Source organism: Lissotriton vulgaris, chromosome 10 (assembly GCF_964263255.1).
Source record: "Lissotriton vulgaris chromosome 10, aLisVul1.2, whole genome shotgun sequence".
NCBI lineage: Eukaryota > Metazoa > Chordata > Amphibia > Caudata > Salamandridae > Lissotriton > Lissotriton vulgaris.
Genome location: NC_141698.1, coordinates 846,932,238 through 846,946,033, shown reverse-complemented (window position 1 = coordinate 846,946,033; position 13,796 = coordinate 846,932,238).

The window sequence follows — 13,796 nt, the reverse complement described above, 5'->3', positions numbered from 1 at the left end:
AAATGTGATTAAGGTGTGTTGATGATTGTTACAGTTATTTTTACTGTATCTACTAAAAAAAATATTCAAAGTGTTTCTTTGCACAGTTCCACTGCACTCAATTCATTCTAGTAGCGCCCACTTACCAGTGACTAATTTAGAAGTGCTAAACTCATTTTATTTCTCAGTAAAACATTGAATTAACAGGGTACAACCCGGATATAATTGTCAAGACAGTAGGCAATAATTCTATTTGTGAATGTCTGTAGGCGACTTGGCGGTCACAGTTTCTAATCATATTTTGGCAAAATGAAATTTCACTGTTGTAGGAAAGATAGCCCACAACGTCCTGGCCAGCTATGCCATTGTGCCATATTTCCATTTCTCCCAGCAGTACTTTTGCATTTTTGCAACCATTTGGGTAGACCATGGACCTGAGAGACTGCGCACACTGAAAAGCAGCTGTTCCTTAGGGGTACACTTGATGTGCGCTGAGATTGAGGAGATCCTTTATTAGTCTCCCAACCTGAGGCCACAAGGTGGTAGCCTTTCCTTGGAACCGTTAGTTCAAGCTCCGGATAGTGGCGGACTTAATACGTTTGTGGTACATTAGCTGCATCCTGCAGTACTTTTTTTCGTGTTTCCCTTTTTAATTAAGTATAGTGTCCTGTAATAGATGATGTCCCTTCATATGTATTTTGTTAGAAGTAGAAATGTTTGTAATGAAAGTGCATAGGCTTGCAATAATGATCACTAATATTGAAACATGCACTCAAGAGATAGCTTGCAATCATCTGAGATCTGCCTATAATGAGGGTAACCCTTTAACTAATCACACATGTTGGTTGCAAGATATGGAATGGGTGCGACCCACAGTGGACATTAAGCCAATACCACAATTCTACACCCTCTTTTGGTGAAGATATAACGATTCCTTATAAAGCAGGCCGGTGAAGGCTGTACCTGGCCAGCTACATGTGGATAGTGACCACCAGAGTGAACTCTGGAAAAAGGAAAGGGACGCTCTTCCCAGAGGCCCGTCTGAGGATAAAAAATATGCCCACCTCTTCATAGCTCATCGTCTCTGGCCAGCTGTGGGCTGCTGCGTAACTGCCAGAACTTGTACATAAAAGCTGTAAATCCCTTGCATGTTATGGAGCACATTATTTAACACATACTCCGTTGGCCCTGCTGAGACCCTTCTAGATCTTAATGGTGAGTGATAACCATTTCCTCTTTGCTGGGAAAAAGCCGAGGGCCTCTCTGAAATTCTACAGGCCATACGCACCTTGTGCCTTACTTGCAAGGAAGCCCCAAGTCAGTCCAAGAAGTCAAAAGTTGTGGACAAAGCACCGACAAGTCGACTCTACCCACAACCGGAGATCAGATAAAGGCTGCCTCTAGAAGCAAATGCTAACAGTGTAGTTAAGCTGATTAATAACTCTGCATAGTGTGTGTGATTTCTCTCTGCAGTCTTGTATTGCTTTTGTAATGTTTTATTATGTTATATGAACATATGTCCATAACCCTCTAGGCCTGCTGCTAAAAGATCAAGAGGAGCCTGAAGGGTTTAATATGTGGCCATTGTGACATCCGATTTTATCTACACCTCTTTATCACTTGAGCAGGTCAGCCCCCAATTTACAATATATCCCTACCTTAAAGGCCCACACCATGTGGAGGTAGATTTCACAAATCAATAATTTTGCACTTTAAATACACATAGATGAGGCACAAATGCAGTATTTTTACAGTGTTTAACCTAATGACATATTGTTAGGTTGACATGAGTAGTCTCAGCCTACACATGTTTTTAAACTGCACATTTTAAATGCATACGAGGCGCTGTGTCTGACAATAACTTGTTTTCTCCCCCCTGCTTGTGCATTGATAAACCTCAAATGTCACTTTCATTACTTTACTCAATGGTCTTGCTTGTACTGTAGCATTATTAAAATTTATTATTTTCTGTTCATGATGTTTATGAAAAGGACAGATTTACAACATACAACAACTGAAGGCCACTTCCTTAGGCCAAAAAGAGGTCTTGTTTATACTTTTGAATGTTCTTTTGTTTACTATCCGAGTCATAATACAACTCTTTTTTTTAGATGCAGAATAAAATTCATGTGATGTGTTTTCTGTTTCACTATTTGATGATTCAGTGTCTCTTTCTTCATTGTACCACAGTGACTGTACAGTTCTTCTGCCTAAAAGTGTATAAAAACTCACCATTTGGGAACCGAACAGGCCTTTTTCTCTATCCCTCACATAGAGCAGCTCTCATCCAGGTCTGCTTAACAATCTGCACTTTTTCTGAAGTACTCTCTCCGGCTTCTATCGAGCACTCTTTACAACAAATGCTTCTTGACTCTCTTTTGCCTTGTGCTAGTTTGTAACCGGTTCTAGCTATTGATTAGATTAGGACTTACATCTTGGTACTAATTGTATTTAACATTTATTTGTATTTTGAGCATTTTGAATTGATTTACTAATCATATTGTATTTTGCCTTCTGTATTGACATCCTTAAATTTTAAAATAAACCATCAAGGTTTTTACTCTGAACTTTGCCTCATGTGGACTTTGCTGTATAGATTTATTTAAGTGCATTATCTTGCTTTATATGTGGTATATTTAAAGCTCTTGTCTTTAAAGAGTCACACAAAGTTACAAAAACCACTTACTTCCAAACCAGGAAATTTCTTCCATGACCATTAATATGCTTTTCTCAAACTTTTAAACACACAAATGTTCATAAATATACAAAATTACTTTTGCTCTGTTTTTCAATTGCCACTGTGTTGATTGTGTTTCAGAATATTTTTTTTGTATTTGGGATCATTAGGAATTTATATGGCAAAGTTTGCAAAGTCTAGAATGTGACAGGATGATTGTGATACACTATTTCACACTATGGTGAGGTGATCACAGATGTCATATGTTGGCGAACACTGTAAGCAAAATCTAACCATTTTACAGAACCTGTGTTTGTTCTATTTTTTATCTCCAATCTTTAGGGTTGTTATAATGTTTACAATCAGGTAATAATCATTAATGCATATGAGCGTTTAGCTACAAATATTTTTGGGTGAAATCTGTAAATGATTCAAATTATGTTATGAAAAACGTATTCATAAAAGGTAAACAAAACTAAACAATCTAATTCGAGTCAGTTCCCATTGTCTGCCACTCTGAGGAAAACAGCTTTTTCAAGGTAAATACTCCAAAAATTACTATGAATTGTTCAAAATAATAGGACATTTACAAACTACTTTGCCTTTGGCCTTATGGTTTATGATATCACCAGAACATCTTCTTATCGATCTATCGATCTATCTATCTATCTATCTATCTATCTATCTATCTATCTATCTATCTATCTATCTATCTATCTATCTATCTATCTATCTATCTATCTATCTATCTATCTCTCTGTCTCTCTGTCTGTCTGTCTGTCTGTCTGTCTGTCAGTCAGTCAGTCAGTCAGTCAGTCAGTCTGTTTGTCTGTCTGTCTATCTATTTCTAATATTTAAAAGTATTGTGCCATGAATGGGTATTCACATCCCTACTTTAAATGTGATAACTGTATTGTACAGTTCCTAGGCTCAAACTACACTCTTTCTTATTAGCTGTGCCATGACTGACATCAACCTCTTCTTTGATAGCCAAGAAGGATTAAGAGGCCAAATTTCCTATTCAGACTGACTATCCATTGCCCTGGTTGGTCCAGAATGCTAGCACTCTCACCTTTAATGGTGCTCAGTTGCCACTGCAACTGCAAGGGGTGGGTGTAAGCCTTGTAATCATTTCAAGAATGATAAAAGAAGTAGCATTGAATTTGATAACTTTAACGCCTATTTTGAATTTTGCATTTTGTAGTGGGAGGATACATTGCCAGTACAAGTCCTGAAAGGGTTCCTTTCCACTACAAAATGCTATGCTTAGACACAGCTTAAAACGTTTCCAAGTTTGTATGTGTCTATGTCTCTCAGTAGATCGCACTTTGCGTCAAAATCATGGGTGGTTGCAAGGGAGCATCGATGTTCCACCCATGGCACACTACTGTAAAGCAAAGTAGGGGACAGTTGAGCAGAGCACCTACTTTATATTACTTTAGGACTACTTTCCAGAGCATAACAAGTTTTGTTCTGAAAAATAAATATCAAGTCGACACTTTGAGTCAGTTTGTGTCACTTTTGTGTAGCAAACACAAAAGTGTTTGTAAATGTAAGCCCTACAACAAATTTGACTTTTTTAATTAAAAATAAAAAACATAGACCATTGTTCTTTGAATACATTTGGTCCAACAGTTTGTACAGCCGTGAATGGGCAGTAATATATTTTGAAGATTGCCAGTCTGCAGTTGCTAAGAGTATCCTGTGCCATAACCGTGGCTTCAAAATCAATGTTGAAATTGCTGAAATCATTTATCATTCTGACAGAAACATATTTCTGTCACATGGCAGTTTCATCTTTCTGACAGAAAAGTGTAGTGTAAACGGAGTTTAGTGACATGGGCAGTGATGAGGCTTGTTCTTTATTTGAGTGTCAATCTGTCTGCTAGATATTGATCCCTTAGTCAATTAGCAACTTTCGGATATTTAATGTTGACTTATCTTACAATGTGCAACATTGTTACAATATTCATGTCTATGATGAGAGAAAAGTGTTGTAAACTAAGCAGGTAAACTGAATGTATTGCACTTTACTTCGTTTGTAGAGGAAAAGCAGCCCACACATCTGACCTATAGACGTAAAACCAACTGAAGTTTCCCTAGGACGACTCAGCTGAGGCGTATGTGGGCCTCTCACCCTACATATATCTCTCCTACTATCAGGAGAAACAATGTCCCCTGCACCCATAGTTCGGCACACATATTTTTGTGGAACATTCACCTAGTTTTTAGGTCTAGATACAGACAGATTTTGCAGAGCAGGCTTTGCTGGAGCACCCTCCAGCCACTGGCTTTCATGGTTCTTTTATAGTTTATGATTGCTTGGATTGGCTGTCCATAAACGCCTTGACATTACATGCATGCATATACAGTCCAGCTTGTAAAAACAATTAGGTTTGGGTGATGGGGCACCAAGTAGTTAAACTGAAGATGCAACATAATATGTGGGCTGTAATTGAGAGAAGTGTATAATTTATTTTGCTGAGACAATAGCAGTATAAAAGCTGAATGCATGGCACATTTGAGTCCCAGAAGCTAGCCTGACTGACACCCATTATGTTTGCTTTTGTAGAGTACATCAAAGGTCCTAAGTACAGCCTCACTGTGTGTTTACATTTTGTGACTTAGACACCCAGTTAAAACAAGGAGTTTTGATGTCGACTTAAAGATAATGTTGTGTTGAATACCACTCCTACCTGACTCTCAACTTGATGATAGATCATAACTCGTACGTGCTAAGGATGGTGATTTCCTCTACGACTCCGGGAATGGAACATTTAATCCGTAAAAATTTTAATTTCTGCAAAAATATTATTCTTAATGTTCTTGAATATATATCAAGCAGTCACTGCAAGAGAGCTGCTGCAATGCCTAGTGGTCACAACACTTTACATTTAAATGTGCATGCCCCTAAAAGGAATTGCTTTAACTTGTTCATGTCATCCTAGGCGCCAACATCTTACTGAAATTTGCTTCGTAGAGATAAAAAAAACTTCTAACCAGAATGATTTTACGTTCTTTGCTAATGGTCCTAAATACAAATCCAAGCAGCACTACCTGTTTTCATGAAACACTGGGTGTCCTAGTCGCATCACAAATGATAGAGGTATTTGGAAGACCTTGTCATGCACATGTTTATATCCACAGCAGACATTTCAACCCACAAGTTATATGGTGACGAATCACGATGAAAGCTAACATCATGTCATCTACTCATTAAAGAACTAGAATTGTTTTGAGGAAAACAAAGCACTGATGCGTCCCATGCTGTCATTGGTCATAGAGTCAATACCATGTTGATAAGAGCAGACATTGCCATTAATTCAACTGTAGTAAAACTACCAATGTGGGAATATCCAAGGTTAACTGCGACATAAACAACTGAAGCATCTGTATTTATAATGATGTGCTTCTCAAAGACATACAGACTGTTCATTATATTTTCGATTCTGTGCTGCATAGAAGAACTACAGTACAACATAAAGAAGCACACATATTTGCTACGCAACAAAATGGGCAGATTTATGACTAACTGTGTAAAAACCTAAAGGAGGATGTAGTTGCAATCAATGCAATCTGTGAAAATGATGGACAGCAACAAAAAATAATAATATGGGTATCATGTTTTGTATATAGTGCTTAAAATCACTATTATTGCATTCAAAGCCGCTGTAAATCACTGGTGTTTTATATCTGATTTAATGGTACTCAATATATTGACCTCAAAAAGTCGAATGACTGAGTTGACCAGGCCAACTACTTTTGATCACAGCTTATGATCTTCAGTACCAGATGTCAACAGCGAAGGAACAACTTGCTAGTCATCTTGCAACGGTTTAGGCCCTCTGCATGGACCTTCCCATGCCTTCAAATAGGGAAAATGCATTTACACCGTCTGACTTTCTTTGTGGATACCACTCCCACCATTATCAAAGTCAGAAATTGTAGCACCACAATTTGGGATACGGATCTTAGTCTCAACTCCCAGATTTGGGCAGTGGTGAAAGGCACATTATATCAAATTAGGCTGTTAAAAAATTCAGTGCCCTTAATCTCACAGAAACTTCATTCAAAAGTTGCCGGAGTACTAATGAAGCCATGCCTTGACTATAGCCAGGCCCACTGAAAATATGCGATTTTACACCCATGGCATTTTCTGTACAAATGTGAATTTGTCGTACTTGTCACATAATCCATAAAAAAATGGAAAACAAATTCTAGCTTAAACTGATTAAAAATTACTAAAAACTAAAATTACTAAAAACACAGCAATATGTGCTGCTGTGCCTTTCGCAAGCGTTAACTATTCCTCCCTCAATTGCTTATTGTCAGACTGATACAAGTGTGATGAAACCTTAGCCCAGAGAGTGTTAACATATGTGAAAACAAAAAATAATGAGGCAATAAAATCAGAAATTGTGCTACATTATGCCTCTTAGGGCCATATGTATCATCAAACTGATTTGCGATTCCCTAATAGGGATTTTTAAGGAATCGCTATTTGAGAATCGCAAACAGGTATGTATGTACAAAGGGCCATATGTATCATCAAACTGATTTGCGATTCCCAAATAGCGATTTTTAAGAAATCGCTATTTGAGAATCGCAAATAGGTATGCATGTACAAAATCGCATTTTTTTGCGATTTCTTAAAATTCCTTAATTGCGATTCGCAAATTGCGAATCACAGTTAAGGAATACTTTCCCATTCATTTCTATGGGCCAGGAGGCCCATAGGAATGAATGGGAAGTTATTCTCAATTTGCGATTCGCAATTTGCTAATCGCAAATTGAGAATAATTTCAAGAATGCAGGGGTGTCCAAAGGACACCCTGTTGCACCCCTGAAATATGCATGGGTGCACATGTGGCACACATACATGCCCTAGGGGCATGTATGTGTGTCACATGGCACTTTGAAAAATGCAAAATGTGAATTTTTCAAGGAATTCGCAACTTACCACCAACTAGAAGTTGGTGGTAATTTGCGATTCATTAAGGACATTTTGCACATTTTTTTTTTGCTTCTTACATTGCATTTAAGGAATTGCAAAATGTGCGATTCCTTAAATGCAATTGCGAAATAAGGAATCGCAAATTTTGCGATTCCTTGTTTTGCACCACATCTGGCTTCATACATACCATTTAGCAAATTCGCATTCGCAAAGGCCGAAATTCTGAGAATTTCGGCCTTTGCGAATGCGAATTTGCTTGATACATAAGGCGCTTAATTCTTAATGTGCCTTTTCTTGCTGCACAATTTATAAACCGACTGCATAATTTGGTCCTTTCCTTATGCATGATTCCTGTGCCCCTCAATAGAGCCATGTTCTGAACATTGGTATATCCTACCAAATTAAGAGATTATAAAGCATGCAAAATGCGGTCATTCAGCAGTTTTTGTCCTTCACAGGTCCCAACTAATCAGATTCCAATGCTGCTGCAGGCAAACACCGTAATCATATTTAGAATTAGTGCCTAACTTTTAAAAGCAAAAAAAACAATTGCTGGACAGAATGCTGGATGCATGCAAATCAGTCTTGACCCTGTTCCTTGTGGGAACAGTCCAGCCTAAACTGCCAAGCAAGGTCCTAGCTGGATCTGAAACAAGCATCCTGGGGCCGGTTTCAGGGCATCACCCTCTATCAGCCAGGCTAGCTTGAATCCAGTGGTGAAATGAGTACAGGACCCATGTCTGGGCATACCCTTCCCACTTAAGGCGACACATGCAAAAGAAACAATTGATGGACGGAATGCTGGACAATGCAAACATTCACCCCCAGTCACAAGGATCTGGGTTTAATCCATCATTCTGTTGCTCACCACACCACCCCAGGTTGGACCCAGCAATATGCAAATCAGTCTTGACCCTGTTCTTTGTGGGAACAGTACAGCCAAAACTGCCAAGCCAGGTCCTCCTTGGTGGACCAGAAACAAGCCTCCTGTAACCAGTTTCAGGGCATCACCCTTCATCAGCCAGGCTAGCTTGAATCCAGTGGTGTAGTGAGCACGGGACCCCCGTCTGGGCATACCCTTCCCACTAAGGGTGACATATGCAAAAGAAACACTTGATGGGCGGAATACTGGACAATGCAAGCATTCACCCAGGTCACAAGGATCTGGGTTTAATCCATCATTCTTTTCCTCACCACCCCACCCCAGTTTGGACCCAGCAATATGCAAATCAGTCTTGACCCTGTTCCTTGTGGGAACAGTCCAGCCCAAACAGCCAAGCCAGGTCATCCCTCGACCAGAAACAAGCATCCTGGGACCAGTTTCAGGGCACCACCCTTCATCAGCCAGGCTAGCTTGAATCCATTGGTGTAGTGAGCACAGGTATCTCAACACACAAAGAGTACCTAGAGGTCAAAACGAATATGTCACTCAACTATGGACACCAAACCCAGCACCATACAGATAACAGAGTGGGAACAGGCAGGGCGGAATAAGTGTGATAGTGACCGAATTTGGACTCAAGGGCATAGTGAAAGATTCCCATCAGAAGCCACACTGTACCGCCCTCTTTCACATCATTTGGGTACTCCTTGCCCAGGAGACATAATAAAACGGCCGGTCAGATGTTACCATGACCGTTTGTGAAGGTGAAAGAAACGTATCAGTGGAGGGAGGTTTAATTGAAATTATCAGTGTTGATGTGGCAACTGAAAAAAACAGTGTAAAATGAATAGAAAGTGAGTAGTGAAAAAACATTAAAATTGGATGGGCTGGGTAGATGTCAATGATTTATTATTATCTCCCGGTCCCTCCAAGTCTAAAAAATAAGTGCAAACACAGATTTGACATAATATCTGTGATCAGTAGTGAGCGCAGGACCTACGTCTGGGCATACCTTTCACACTTAGAGTGACATATGTAAAAAGAAACACTTGAAGGAGGAATGCTGGACAATGCAAACAATCACCCCCAGTCACAAGGATCTAGGGGGCATATTATCAAGGGGGTTTATCTCCGCTTTTTTGGCTTTAAAAGCCAAGAAAGCGGAGATAAAATTATCTCCCTATTACCTAGCTGTCGCTAACACCAGTTAGCGACAGCTAGTAGGAGATAGCGACCATCTTGGGCCCCACTTTGCATGTCAGTGATATTTATAACTAATGACATGCAAAGTGGGCGTGCCAAGATGTTAGAGACTGAAAACAGTCGCTAACATCGCTATCTCCTATTACCAACTTTTGGAGATATTCGCGCTAAGCGCGAATATCTCCAAAAGCTAACACCTGCCCTGAGCAGTTCTTAGCCATGTTATCCATTGGGAGGTGGATAACATGGCTAAGAGCATTAGCTCGGTAATGCATGAATATCGCTGACTTTTCAGCAATATTCATGCATTGCGGCGATTTTTATCGCATTTGCGATAAACCTTGGTAATACTAAAGTTTATTTGCAGTTAAAATCGCTGCAGCTCAGCGGTAACTTTTTGTCTCTAACCAAGCAATAGCGATAATTATTGCTATTGCTTGGTAATATGCCCCTAGGTTTAATCCATCATTCATTTGCTCAACACACCACCCCTGTTTGGACCCAGCCATATGCAAATCATATGGCTGGTTTCGCCGTTTTCCATGGAACATCACAGGAAAACCAGCCATGTTCCATGGAAAACACAGCTATCGCTGGAATATTTATTGCCATACCGCTAAACGTTGATAATACAGCGCTAGCTTGGCGATATATTCCAGCGATAGCTAGCGATATTTAAAAGAGAGCTAAGAGCGCTCAGCGATAATTATCGCCAACCCTTGATAATATGCCCCTTAGAGCTCAGAAAAAAACGCCAACGGACAAAGAATACCAGCGAGGCACGCACCGCATTCCACGAATACTAAAAAAGGACAATATTCAGCCGAGTCCTCTGCGGCAGACAAGGATATTTTTGTCTGTAAGAAGCGATGTTGTGAATCCTTTGTTAACCACAGGGGACGCAGTACGTAGATGAAAAGCTTATAAAACTCTATCCGAATATGAAAAAATGCTTCTGTGGAGCAGCAGCAACGTTAACTGATTTCTTTGTTATTCAACGTCAGTGATTTTGCTTTTGTTACCTTTCTTATGGGACGTGATTTATCGTTCTCTGTTGCAAAAGACAGCGCCGGGTATCCTAATTGTGTGCCCATGTGTTTTTATTTTTAACACGGCTGTGACGTTGCATACCATTTCTGTGTTCTCAGGGGATGCGCCGAGTGTCCGTTTCCTCAGTCAGATGCGGATTTGCGTTTACAGGCTGCTATTGTTGTATTCCCGTCTGCTTGTTAGTCCAACACAGACTCAATGGCTCAATTCATACACTGGCAGCCGACACAGACTCAAACAAGAACAACCGCAACCAAAGTGAGTATATACAAAACATATTTTGCTTTTTTCAAAATGGTGTACACTGAAAAATGATAGCCGTTACCGTTTAGGAGTCCACTGTCATTTCAATTTGACTCAACTGCTAAGTACACTCTGAAATTCAGGACCTAGTTAGTAAACCTGTAGAATCCCTATTTATGAGGAAGCCCAACATGTATTTTCTTTATTGTATTTATTTATTTTTGTATTTATTTATTTATTTAATATTCTTCTATATCACTAAACAACATGCTTAACAGGTGAGTGTTTCAGTGCAGCATACAGCAGGGGCATTAGGGCAGGCCAATAACTTCACTATTTGTGACTATGAGTGACAATGACCACATCCGCACACAAAAACGTTCTTTTCACTACCAGGGGCAGCTCTGACAATGAGGGTTTTTGAAAACAAAAACATTGTTGCTTTTTGACACTGTATACTGTTTATTCTGGTGGATCCAGTAGATCACCCAGAAATAAAATGTTCTCAAAAAAACACTGGAACACTAATTATGGCTAAAAGTCTGGCAGTCAATTCCAGAACAATTATCTTTGCCAGTGCTTGTGGAATATTATGCATCATCATCTGCGTTCTCTAGACTGTGATAGGGTGACCTAGTCTTTGAGATGATGATACTTCGAGGTGTAGTTGGGTGTTGTCAGTTTATTGATGGATATACATTTGTGTTGGCTGAGTAATATCTAGGGGCAGTAAGATGTCACAGGAAGTGGTGGTGATCTCGAGGATTCCATCTGCACAAATAGTTTTCAGCCAGAGACATGTGAGGTCCCCTAAACACAGAAAGCCCAGGACTCTTCACTGAGTCATACAAAAACTAAGTTGGATGGGTAGAAATTCTTAAAAAATATATTACCAAACTTTACCAAAGTTACCGGATACAATCTATTGTCATGTGCAGCTATTGACTCGTTATATGACACACAGTATTGCCACACTAGCTCTCTTACCTACCTCACTGGTGTGCCAGAAGGCTTGCATCAGTGTGTATAAACTTACACATTAATTAATCAGTCACCTTGTTCATAAAGTAGCCCGGAGGAAGCAACTGGCTTATTAGGTCTGCCTAAACTAAATTGTGCGCGGAAAGGATTGTCACTGCTTCAGGCCCTGTTCAATATTTTTATATAAGTATTGATCAGATTTTTACACCCTATTTTCTTAGCTGGTCTTTCCTTGGTATTATAAGAATGTCAAGGTGGTTTCCTGTACCAATTATTTCTTTCTAGAATCCTCATTGATATTCTTTGCATGCCCAGTGGATCATATTGTGGGAATGTTGTCATTCACATCTTATTTCATATTCTGAAGCTTTCACTTGTCCCATGCTTGCTTTCGTGTTGTGTGACATGCTGTGTATTACCAGCACAAAGGCAACATGTGACTCACAAAATCAATGCTCTACTTCGAAAAGCCCTGTGGTAAATATAACAAAGTAGATATGGCCACACTGGAATTAAATGATTTAAGGGGCACATTTGCAAAGAATTCACGCAACCAATGTTGCTATGCTGCGTTGTGTGAAAGGGAGAGAGTAGAACAGCACCATATCTAATAAGATACAGCGTCATTTTCCTCTCTATTTTGGCTGCATTGCACCAATACAGATAACCTTGTGCCATATTACAAGGTGAGGGATGTCAAGCATAGACTTTGTACTGGAAAGGAACCATTACACTACAAAGTACTATTGAGAAAAGAAAGGTTTTCTCAAAAATTATGCCTGCCTCAAGAAGGCATACATTTTTGACACAAACCTAAAGATGAACATGGGTGATTGCATGGGAACACCCATGTAAAACACATTGTTACGCCCCATTGAAGCAAAGTAGCACAAAGCAGTACCTTGCATTACTTTGGGGCTACTAAGTAGAGTATAATATGTTTTGTGCAGAAGTGGCCCATGCAGGTAAGAGTGGAGGGGCGGTGTGAGGGGGACTCGAAAGACGGTGACGAGGGAAAATGAAAGAAAAAATGTTCCCTCCTCGTCAACTGTTGAGTTCCCCCCCCATCACCCCACCCCACCGCTCTCACCTGCACGGGCCTCTCCGGGTTTTGTGATGGAAAGTAAATCCCAAAACTAACACTTTGCCCCGGTTGACGCAAACCTGGTGCAAAATGTTGATGAATTTGGCCCTATGTGCCTAGCAAACATCAGACATGCACCGATGCAGTGTCTGGGGTGTTCCAAGCTGGATCACAAGATTTCGGCAAAGGAAAGAAAATACGTTTTCGGACATGGACTTTACAGCTATAAGTCTTTAAACTACAAAGAAAAGTAATAAAAGGACATTGTAAAGAAGCTGTGCAGCAGGACTTATAAGTTTAAAGTAGCCAGCGCAACAAGAGCAAGGTAAAGCTGAAGCTGAAGTCAGCTTTGAGGAAATGTTTAGTGTGAGCGGTTACCAACACCCGCTAACTTACCTGGGCCTGCCGTTTGGGCCAAAACAATACAGAGCAAACAACTGTGAGATCGCGGTGTGTTGCAGCTTGTTTGGGGTATAACCAGGGGAACAAAATCCATGCCAGATTTTCAGGCTAACCAGATAGTATCACATTAGTTGCAATGGATTGCAAGGGCACTCATTTACATTGGGCATTGGGCCAAACTACAAGTGTATGAGTAATCATGTTGTGGCCGAAAAATTCCTTTTCAGTCAAAATGGCATTGCAAGTGATGCTGTTTTATTGTAGCCAGGACGGCTGCATGCAATAAACCTTGAGCAGAGAACCACCTGCCAAAAGGAGGTGCAATATTGTTAGACTTGGC